The following is a 10,762-nucleotide window of genomic DNA, read 5'->3' on the forward strand; positions in this document are numbered from 1 at the left end:
TCAGTCCTCCTACATGTTTATTTACCGACTCACTCCAGACCGCCTCAGATTTTGTTAAGCGATATTGGCTCAGATACAGATGTCACAGCTGCCATTTTGCAGCACTTAACGGTCACTGACAGTCAGGCGGGGCCGCTGAGCAAGTATTAAACCACACACACACACACACACACACACACACACACACACACACATTTCTTTGCAGGGTGGGGAGGAAATACAAGGTTTAACCACGGCTGCAAATTCAGCCCACTCATGAGCAGCCAAATATGCGTATCTAGCTTGTAAATGCTGTATGTTTGAATGTGGTACATAAAAACAGCAGCATTTTTAAATGTTTTTTTTATATAATGGAAAGTTGTAATCCACAGACTTTATTTTAATGGTGGATCTCTAGACTGAATAGTCAGGTTGTAAAATTAAGTTTTGCTCGCAATCAATGTTGTTTGATTGCATCCATGTTTTTTTACACATGCTTTTTCTTCACTACCTAGCAGCTGTATTAGTCCAAAACTAAACAGGAAATGCTGAGGAGGTGCACTATGACGATGCTGTAGAAACAAGATGTACTGATGTAACTGGTCAGCTGATGATTGTGTGCTCTCGTGGAGCTTAAAAGTTAAGTCTGGTGATGTTCGACATATTTCTTATGGACAAAGAATCCCATGAAAAGTAGAAAACCTATAATGAATGGATCCGACAAACAAGTATTGTCTTTGTAGAGTAGACAAAGCCACAGCTTAGTCCTCTGTACCACAGAGCTCCATTGTTGATGAGTTAGAGGTGTTGGCATGAATAGGTGGGTTATGCAACCGAATGAACATAGAGATGCAGATATAAATAAAGAGGGAAACATCTTCCTGTTTATTCTCTACAGAACTTTAACACATCAGACTTTGGAGGAAAGTTAGTTTAAAGTGCTTACTATGGCATTCAAGTGGACATTGTTTTTGTGTTAAAGGTGTTTTTTGGTAAAGAGAAGAAATAGATGTACAGTCCAGGGAACGAAATATGTGTATTAAAATAATTCTCTCGCCACAACCCCTAACATACCTGAGGGATTGTCATCTCTGATCTCTGTCACCAGACCTTCAAACTCGTCTGTTGTTTCTATGGCAACAAGGATTAAAGGCCAATTTCCTGCCACGAGCTTGACCTTTAAATGTCCCTTGTGACCTTTTTCTGTTGTCACCAACTGATCTCAGTTGGAGAGAGAGACTGAAAGTGTGGTTGGGTTTAGCGCTGGACAAAAGCCCCCTCATACAATGCTTAGTTTGAACAGGAAACTCTTGTGTTTTATCGTTTCTTTCGTCAAACTATAATAGTGTGCAGTGTAGAAGTACTCTGTATTTAGCTGGTTGACTTCAAAGCACTTGAGGCTCGTTATTTGTGTTAATATTGCGTAGTGCACTGTATTTTTAAAGATTCTGTTGCTTCTCTCTGTTACTTGAAAGCTGTTCAAACCCACATGCCGTGCCGTGTTCTACTTATGAAACTTTTTCATTAAAACTGCATTTTAGATTAATGCACTCAAGAAAACTGTGTGCCTTCCAGCTGATGTGCATGATCTTGCATAACTATAAACATACAATCTTTTTTTTGCAGTTTTTCAGTCTTTATGCTCTGGTCACAGATGTTTTTGCCCATCTGTATTATAAAGAGTGTGTGCTTGTTAACGGACCATACTTGTAGTTCTGCATGTTTTAGGTCATTAACTTTACGTGCTAATGCAGTTGCTAATGGAGTCTGAATGGACAGCGGAAATTGGTGAAACAACAAAGAAAGTATATATTTGTTCAAAAACGTATGACGGCATATAAATATGAATAAATAAAGCCAGCACTTAAATAATGGCCTCTAATTACTGAGCTCAGGAAAGACGAAAACTGAATTATCAGTACCTGTATTACAGCACAATGACTTGGATGGAAATTCAGTATAATTTTAATATACTTCCAGAGTGCTCTTTCCACACAACGCTGCCATATACGCTGCTTTGAGTTTATTTGTTTTGTGGAATCATTTTTCTCACTTATTAATTCTGATTGATAGGACTTTGGTTTTCTCAACATAAACTACTTTTCAACTCAACCCTTCTTGAAGTTTTTTAATATATTGAGAAGGCTTTATTTTAAAACAGAGGATGTGTTGACACTGCATTAATAGTTACAGCAATAGAAAACAGGAAGGCTTCTTCTCTAAATTGCTATTAAGAATGTGATAATTAGTGTAATAATGTGACTATTTCAGAATTTCCAGCTTCCTTTGTGCTGCTTTTCTCTCTAACTGGCTTTTGTCATTGTAATATCATATTTTATTGACTAAACAAACACTTAAAGGCTACTCTCTTGATTTAGTATTGCACTTTTATAATAATAATAAGGCTCTGTCACCCCACGTCCGGTGCTTGGTCCTATGTAATATAGTATAATTTATAACGTTAAGGGACTCACAAGAGACCGAGAAGAGAGAAAAGTAGCAGATGCTGAGAGATCCTATAGTCCCAAGTATGGGTCAAGCTTTAAAAACACGATCCACAATTCCCATAATGCAAATCAACAGTGTCTTTCATTAGACTTTGCATACCTCCTGAATGCCAACTTCTTTCAAACCACACACCTCCAGATTGTAATGTAGACAAGTGTTGAGTCTTGAGCCCGAGCCAAGATAACCTGGATGACCCTCTGTAGCCATGTATTACATGTCTGTGTCGTACACCCCGTGACAGGTGAACTAAACTTGGTATTCAAATATGACGGAGTGACTCTTTACATATACATATAAAAACATGTTTATAAAAATCATCGTCAGGATGCGTGATTTGTAGTTAATGACATCCTTTCTCACTGTTGTCATGGTTATCCGTGGGCTGCTACTGTTCAATTCAGTTTATTTTGTATAGCCCAATATCACAAATTACAAATTTGCCTCAGAGGGCTTTACAATCTGTACACATACGACATCCCTGTCCCAGGACCTCACATCGGATCAGGAAAAACTCCCCAAAAATAACCTTTCACAGGGAAAAAAGGGAAGAAACCTTCAGGAGAGCAACAGAGGAGGATCCCTCTCCCCGGATGGACAGAAGCAATAGATGTCATGTGTAAAGAATGAACAGCATTTACAAAGTTACATAAACACATTACATGAATATGACAATGTATGAATGGAACTCCAATCCATGAAACAGAAGGAGGTAGAGAGGAGGGGGGGTGGGGCGCATCAGCAGGGCCAACGGGGGAGGCTGGCTCACCAGGCATCAGACACCTCCAGGTTCAATGGACCCTATGAGACGTGAAGTCACAACGACTCCGGGGAGGAAGCAGAGTTAATAAGGTGCAATGGAGAGATGTAAATTCATCCATAAGGAGAGAGAGAAGAGGAGATAGGTGCTCAGTGTATCCTAAAACATCCCCCAGCAGCCTATAGCAGCATATCTAGGGGCTCGACCAGGGCAAACCTGATTCAGCCCTAACTATAAGCACTATTAAACAGGAAAGTCTTAAGTCTATTCTTGAATGAGGTGACTATGTCTGCCTCCCGGACTGAAAGTGGAAGCTGGTTCCATAAAAGAGGAGCTTGATAACTGAAGGCTCTGGCTCCCATCCTACTTTTTAGGACTCTAGGAACCACAAGTAGCCCCGCATTTAGTGAGCGCAGCTCTCTAGTGGGGCAATATGGTACTACAAGCTCCTTAAGATATGATGGTGCATCACCAATCAAGGCTTTGTAGGTGAGGAGAAGAATTTTAAATGTGATTCTTGATTTTGTTCAGTGTTTCTGCTTAGAAACGGAACCAAACATGCAATAATTGGTGCTGTCGTGACGTAAAGAAGATGTTGGACGGACCATTTGAAAGCTGGTTAAGCGGGAGATGAATGGATGGACCGCTCTGCCATCCTCCCTCTTCTCGTCCCTCAGATGCCTCGATCGATTATTTATGGAGGGATTGGTCGAGTCTGGCTGAGCAGGCAGGGCTGAGCGCTGTAAGCGTCTGCCCTGCCTGCTGTCTCTCATTTTACACACCCGGGGGGGAGGGCCATGACACACTCACACGCACCCCCCACACACACGCACACACTTTCTATCTTTCCCGTGTTCTACACACACCTCGACATACGCTCAGATCTGGCTTACATCATCCAAGCAGTAGAAACGGATTGGACACCCATGCATACGTGCTGAAGTGTGCTCCTTTGCCTTTCACATACAGTGTGTGTGCGTGTCTGTGTGTGTGTGTGCTTCAGAGCCTACCTGCTACAGAACAAGACGCACACTTTGACACAAGACTACATTTATGGAGGAGCAGAAGATTTGCTTGCCGAGAGGTTGCTTTCTGAAGGACTGAATTATTTAAAAGAAGGAGAGAGCACAGAAAAAACAACTTGAAGGAACGTCTATGTCTATTTCATGCCGTGAGTTCTAGACAAGGTGGTGATCGCTCCGACCCTCAGGTGTCGTCTTTTTATTTCATCTGACGTTGTTCTGTGGACACCGCGTTTGTGTGAGTAAACAAACAGACACAAACCCTGCAGGTGTTTCTTTCTGGTGGTTTCTCGGGTGTCTATGTGCCAAAGTAAGTGTGCGTTCGGGCACAGGCACTGCTCCGTATGCTGCAGATGGTTCGAACCCTTGCCCAGTTCAGCATTGCTCTGGAGGAAATGAATGAGAATGGCGAGAATACAGGAGACGAGGGAGGTGGTGGAGGAGGAGGAGAAGACGTGGTGGACAGAGATGCTGTGGACCAGTTCAGAAACAACAACAGAAATGGGAACTCTAGTGGGAATTTGAATGGGAATGGACTTTGTGCTGGAAAACCCAACGGAGAGGTAGACTGTGTTTTCTTCTCTTTGTGGTTAAGATTTGTGTGGATTTGCGGTGTATCAAGGACATTTAGGTTTCACTCTATCCAGCCTCCTTCTTTTTCGCTCTTGTGCTCTCCTCCTTATTCTTCTGCAGAAGTAGATCCTGAATTCTTTGTTTATTTGTTCTCTTTTCTGTCCATCTCCTTCATTATTGTAACCCCATTCTTTGTTTGAACATGTCTGTCTTCCTTGGATGATGTATCTTTCCTCAGATCCTCCTCTCTCCATCTCTGTTATAGAATTACAGCCGAGTGAATCACACAAGTAACTCCAACACCTACTGTCTCAAACACTAACACCACTCTTTATAGTGTGTCCGTCCATCTACAGTCTGCAGTCACTATCCAGTGTTTTGATGATCTGTGCGTATATATTTTAGTTAGTTTTTTAAGTGTAAATTATTTTATTTATTGCATCTCGAGCAGCAATTTATTGTTGCGTGTTACCTTGTATACCTTGTGTTATTTATGCTTGAGTGAACAAATACGCTTTTGGATCGAAATATGAACGCACAAACTCACTCTCACTGCAGATATAAAATAGCTGCTAGATATATAGTAGTTCTGCAAAACTAAAGCAGCTTTTAAAAATCAGTTTTCTCAAAGTCCTCATAATAATTATAGAACCCCACCTGTTTTCATCAATAAAATCTATAAAACAATATTTTTTAAATGTCAATGTTACACAGCGTATTGTTTCTCTTGTTTTGTCTGACCATCCATCCAGAGCCCCAAATACATTTGATTTAATAGCATAGAAAAGTAAGAAAACCGAAAATATTCACATTTGAGAATAATTGCTTCAAATATATATAATTTTCTGTCAATTAACAAATCAATTAATTGAGTATTTATTTCATGTTTGTCATGCAGTATAAGAACAAAAATACTAATTATTTTGTGAGATCCATTTTGTGAGATCCACTTGGTATTGATAAAGCAAATATTGAAGCAGCAGGGCTAATAACAGACTTCAACATTTATTATTTTCTGAACTGAGGTGAGGAGCTTTAGAAAGTAGAGAGTAAGATAATAAGAAAGGAATGGAAGGAGATGATGATGGAGGAGTCGGGAAATGGATCAATAGCCCACGCATGCGTGTCAGAAAGAAAGACAAAACTATTGATCAGCATAGAGTAGGTCAGAGAAATCAGTGGAATGCAAATTACAATGGGAATTAAAATAAAGCTAATACAGCCTATGATAGAGAGACACACACACACACACACACACACACACACACACACATACACATACACACTCTCACACACACACACACACATACACATACACACTCTCACACACACACACACATACACATACACACTCTCTCACACACACACACACACACACACACACACGCGCGCTAACATCTGCTTGCCAGTATTGCGTAGCTTGAAGAGGAAGTGAAGAATTTACCGAAACATGAAGATGTGAAATTCAGTCTGTTTTACAGTGGTGTTTGGATGAACAGAGGAAGAGAGAGGTTATGACGATGCTTTCTCTTTTGGCGAAGAGGCTGCCTGTTGCTGCCTTCGCCAGGCTGTTGCCAGGGGATACAGTCGTCGGGGAGTTGGGATGAAGGCAGCAGGGGTGGGGAGTTGTGACGACAGCAACGAGATGAGAGGAAAGAGCTATGTTTTTGTCACTGATGCTTTTGATTTCACAACTTCAGCTCCGACCTCAAACAGTATGGCTTTGAGGGCACTAAAGCCAGCATTTTGTTTAATTGATAATGTGTTGGGCTGATGCTTGATTACCAATTCAGTAAATTGGCCACATGTAAAAACAAGGAATCGAAAGAAACAAACTACACCATATCAGATTCAGCCTTCCCTGCTTAGTTGTCCTTATTGGAAAGTGGCTGAAAGTACCTAAACGTTTGCAGTAAAGCTACTTACAGCTACATATTCAGGCTACAGACATGAGAGTGCATCTCACTAGTCAAGAAAGCACATAAGCTTATTTCCCAAGATGTCAAATAATTCCATGAACAACGTATTTATAGACGCTAGTTTATATACTTAGTCTGTGCATACCAGTTTTATTTTTACGTAGAAAAATAAACATGGCAGAAGCATGACCTAGTTGGCGATATATCGTTATTTGTGCGAGACTGTGTGCTTTCCAGCGGTGTCCCAGTCTTTTTGTCAGTCACAGAGAGAGAAGAAGGAGACCTCACTAAATATTTGATGGCACAAATTTGAAAGCAACTGCGTCATTTAAAAAGAATGATTGGGAACATCAATTCTTGGCAAAATACAATTTTTAGGTACTAAATTGTCTATACAAAACGGGCTACTGGATGAAAAGTCATTTTCCATCCAATAAGAAATACATAAATAGTTACAATTGAATAATCTTATGGAATCCAGATTCTCTCATCCAGCAGCACTCAAATGCCAAAGTGTGGCCGTTTCAAACTAAGAAACAAAGAATTACAGGGACAGTTTTGTACAGTTTTAAACAAACAAAAAGTAAAGGGCAACACAAAATAATAATAATAAAAAAATGCATTATCAAAACCGGGGGGGGGGGGGGTGAAAGACAAAAGCATTGATTTCTGTTTGGTCTAGACTGTAGAGCTGTTGAGTAGTAGCAGAAGTCGTAGCTGCACCACATGATCGAACAACGCACACTCAAAGACAGAAATACAGTACGTAGTTGATACACAGCATGACCTCTTTACACGAAACCACAACTAAAGTAGTTCAGCAGAATGACACAAGACAAAGCTGCCTGTGCTCTGACTCTGGGGTACGTTGTCTCTGCTGTCATGCTGTAATGTTTGGTGGCAGTTGTGAGGAATAACTTGCTTTATGGACCCCCTGTGGCCACTCCATTATCCATACACCAGAGATCAGAGGCAGACATGAGAACATGCTGTTCTCCTCACACGCACACACACACACGCACACGCACACGCACACGCACACGCACACACACACACACACACACACACACACACACACACACACTAGAGGGTTTACTCTCCGATGCCCCCCGTGTTAATTAGTGACGGGCTAAATCCTGTGAACCCTCATTCCTATCACTTTTACTTCTGTGCCACAGGCGACGACCCCGACTACCAAGTAACATTTGATAAAGTGACTGAAGAAATAACCATACTTAACATATCAATGCATGTTTGTAGTCTTTGAGCCGCAGCTTTGGCTGTTTTGGGCAGATTAAGTTACACAAACACATTCTTGCTCTTCAGGCCACATCATTCCTAAGATCTTGGTGGTTAAATAGATCAAAGTTATCGGATTACGAATAATTTGAAGGTGTGATTTTAAAACTTTCAGATTTCAGCAGGTAAACAAGTATTACACATTCTGTCTGTCGTAGACATCCATCACTGTCAGATATCAACTTCCTGGTTCAATTTTTACCTGAGCAGTACTTACAGTATTATTATTGACATTTTCACATGAAATGTTAGCTCCAAATAGAGCGATTTAGATAATCGGGCAACAACTTTGACCTGTCATCAACCACAACAGTGTGACGAGGTGAACTTGTCGGATCATCTGGCAGCCAATGTCGTGCCCCGTCTTGCAAATATCAAAATCCTTGTCTACTTTTAATTATATTAAATGATGATTGTACTCCCCACGCTCATGAGCGACGTGGGAGAAGAATGAGATGGCAAACAGTGACTCATCCCGTGTCATCACAGCACCACAGTTACTGTGTGTGACTGTTGTTTTATTAAACTGAATCCATCTGAACTGGTCGGTGGCTCATTAACCATTCATTGGCTCAGTAACCCTGCCAGCAAAATGAAACTAGCATTCCTATGGAACAGAGGAACATTACTGTTCCCTTGTTGTTTGACCTCATTGTCACACACTCATTGTGTACCCCGTCTTCTGGTGGGCCCAAATCACTCCTGTGATGTGCATGTGTGCGTCGGCCTGTATTGTTGTGAAAGCAGTCAATTCTGATTTAGTTTGCTTGTTTTTGTCATGTTGACATCAAAGTAATGATTCAGCAGTCGTGAAAAAGGGAGAGTGGCTCTGCATTCGTCAATTTGATCAGCGTAAATTAGATTTAATTTCCACAAGACATTCATGCAGAAGGAGGCGTGTGTGTGTGTGCATGTGTGTTTGTGTGTGTTTGTGTGCAGCAAGCTGTTGTAGTGTTGTAGCTACCAGGGAAATCCTGATTTTATTACGCCACTACAACACTTTATTATCCTGTATGCAACATAAATACTGCAGTTCGTAGTATTTCTCCGATATACTGCGCTCCACGCTTGATGGCATCATGCTCAACAAAATGATCCTCTGTTGACGGACGTTGGTAGTCGATTGATTAAAAGACATAACGCAAAAAAACAATTAGTCTGTTCATTAATTATAAAATGAATTGACAGATGATATGAACCAAAGAATATGGGAAATCATTTTATACACATTAAACAGAACATTTGCTGGTTCCAGTATTACTATTTGCTACTAATTTATAATAATAGTTCAGCAGGATAATGTATCTAATTATAACAAGTGTTTTTTTTATTTTGCGCTGATGTTTAGAAAGTCATCAGCCCGAAAACTAAAAATATCAGAAAATAAGTCTTCTTAGCTTTCTCGCTGTTCACATCTTTAATCTTGGTGCGCAATACTGTCTGGGTCAGCCAACAAAAGAATCAAACCGGGATGTCAAATCAGTCTATTTAGACTTGCAGGTGATCAATTTACCCAAAGATCAGCAATTGAACTGTGATTTCCTTTGAATAAAAGTCTAGTTGGACAACACTTGGGAAACTGTGATTCAGGATACTTGCTGCTTACTGAATAAGGGGACTGAGCCAAGATTTATTTAGAATAGACGAGTGGTCCTGTGAAGAGTAATGTTGGTCTATAGATGGAAGATTACTGTGGCATTGTGTCTATCCCATGTTAAGCCCTGTATTTATTCATTCTACTCCATTCTGTTTGTGTTTATATCTCAGGGCAGAGTAGACTTGGAAAGAATCTCAGCAGCAACTCTATTGATTTTAAGAAAAATTCTTTGACAAAAGATATGGTGACATGTCAAAGTAAACCAAACAATAAACCACTCGGTGCGCTCCATCCACACGCCGTCTTTCAACCTCCGGTGGTGCCCCTCAGCGCCCCATGGACCACTTCAGTTGCCAAAAACTAAACATGGCCTTTCTGGGAAGTTATTGTTACAGTTATTTATAGCACCCAGTAGGGCTGGTAGAGAGGAGCTGGGGAATAGTGTGTGTGTGTGTGTGTGTGTGTGTGTGTGTGTGTGTGTGTGTGTGTGTGGTAGGCACCATAGGGGTTTGCCTGTGGCTCCATCTGATATTTATAAGTCATGTTTAGTTCTGTACCAGAATATTTTGGGATCTTCCCCTGAGACCCCTGAGATAATATGTCTGACTTGATCCTTAAACTCCCTTTGTTATTCTCCAACCTTGCTCTCTTGTTGTCACACGCACACACACACACGCACACACTCTCTCGAGTCTTGGGGACCGACTTTTGTTGCACAAACCTGTCAGTTGTTGCCATGGGGGAAACACTGGAAACTGTGTTTTAGCTACTGATTTTAATTAATCTGATATTGTTTAATTATAAAATTGATTAAAACATTTTTATTTGTTTCAGACGTTAAAAAGCAACGTCTGTTTTTTCTCTTTTTGCTCTTCTTCCCTTCTGTCTTTCTGTGTTGGGCTTCTTGTCCACTATGTGTCAGAGCAGCTCATTCACTTGCAACCATGAATCATGAGTCATTGTTAGTGAGTCAAGCTGTGTGTGTGTGTGTGTGTGTGTGTGTGCGAGAGAAAGACAATATTAACATATTTACAGTGTTGTCTTTTTCTTCTTTCTATCTTCATATCTGAATCTTAATGACAATATAAATAATTGAAGAAGACGCGTC

The 10,762-nt window shown here is 40.6% G+C and overlaps 1 protein-coding gene across 1 annotated transcript in view; it reads left to right on the plus strand.

The window, feature by feature from the left end:
* LOC117741210 (rho guanine nucleotide exchange factor 17-like) overlaps positions 1–10,762 on the plus strand; it is a 52,055-nt gene that overhangs the window by 26,335 nt on the left and 14,958 nt on the right. The gene's annotated exons all lie outside the window — the stretch shown is intronic.

The sequence above is a fragment of the Cyclopterus lumpus genome, chromosome 13, assembly GCF_009769545.1.
Source record: "Cyclopterus lumpus isolate fCycLum1 chromosome 13, fCycLum1.pri, whole genome shotgun sequence".
Taxonomy (NCBI): Eukaryota; Metazoa; Chordata; class Actinopteri; order Perciformes; family Cyclopteridae; genus Cyclopterus; species Cyclopterus lumpus.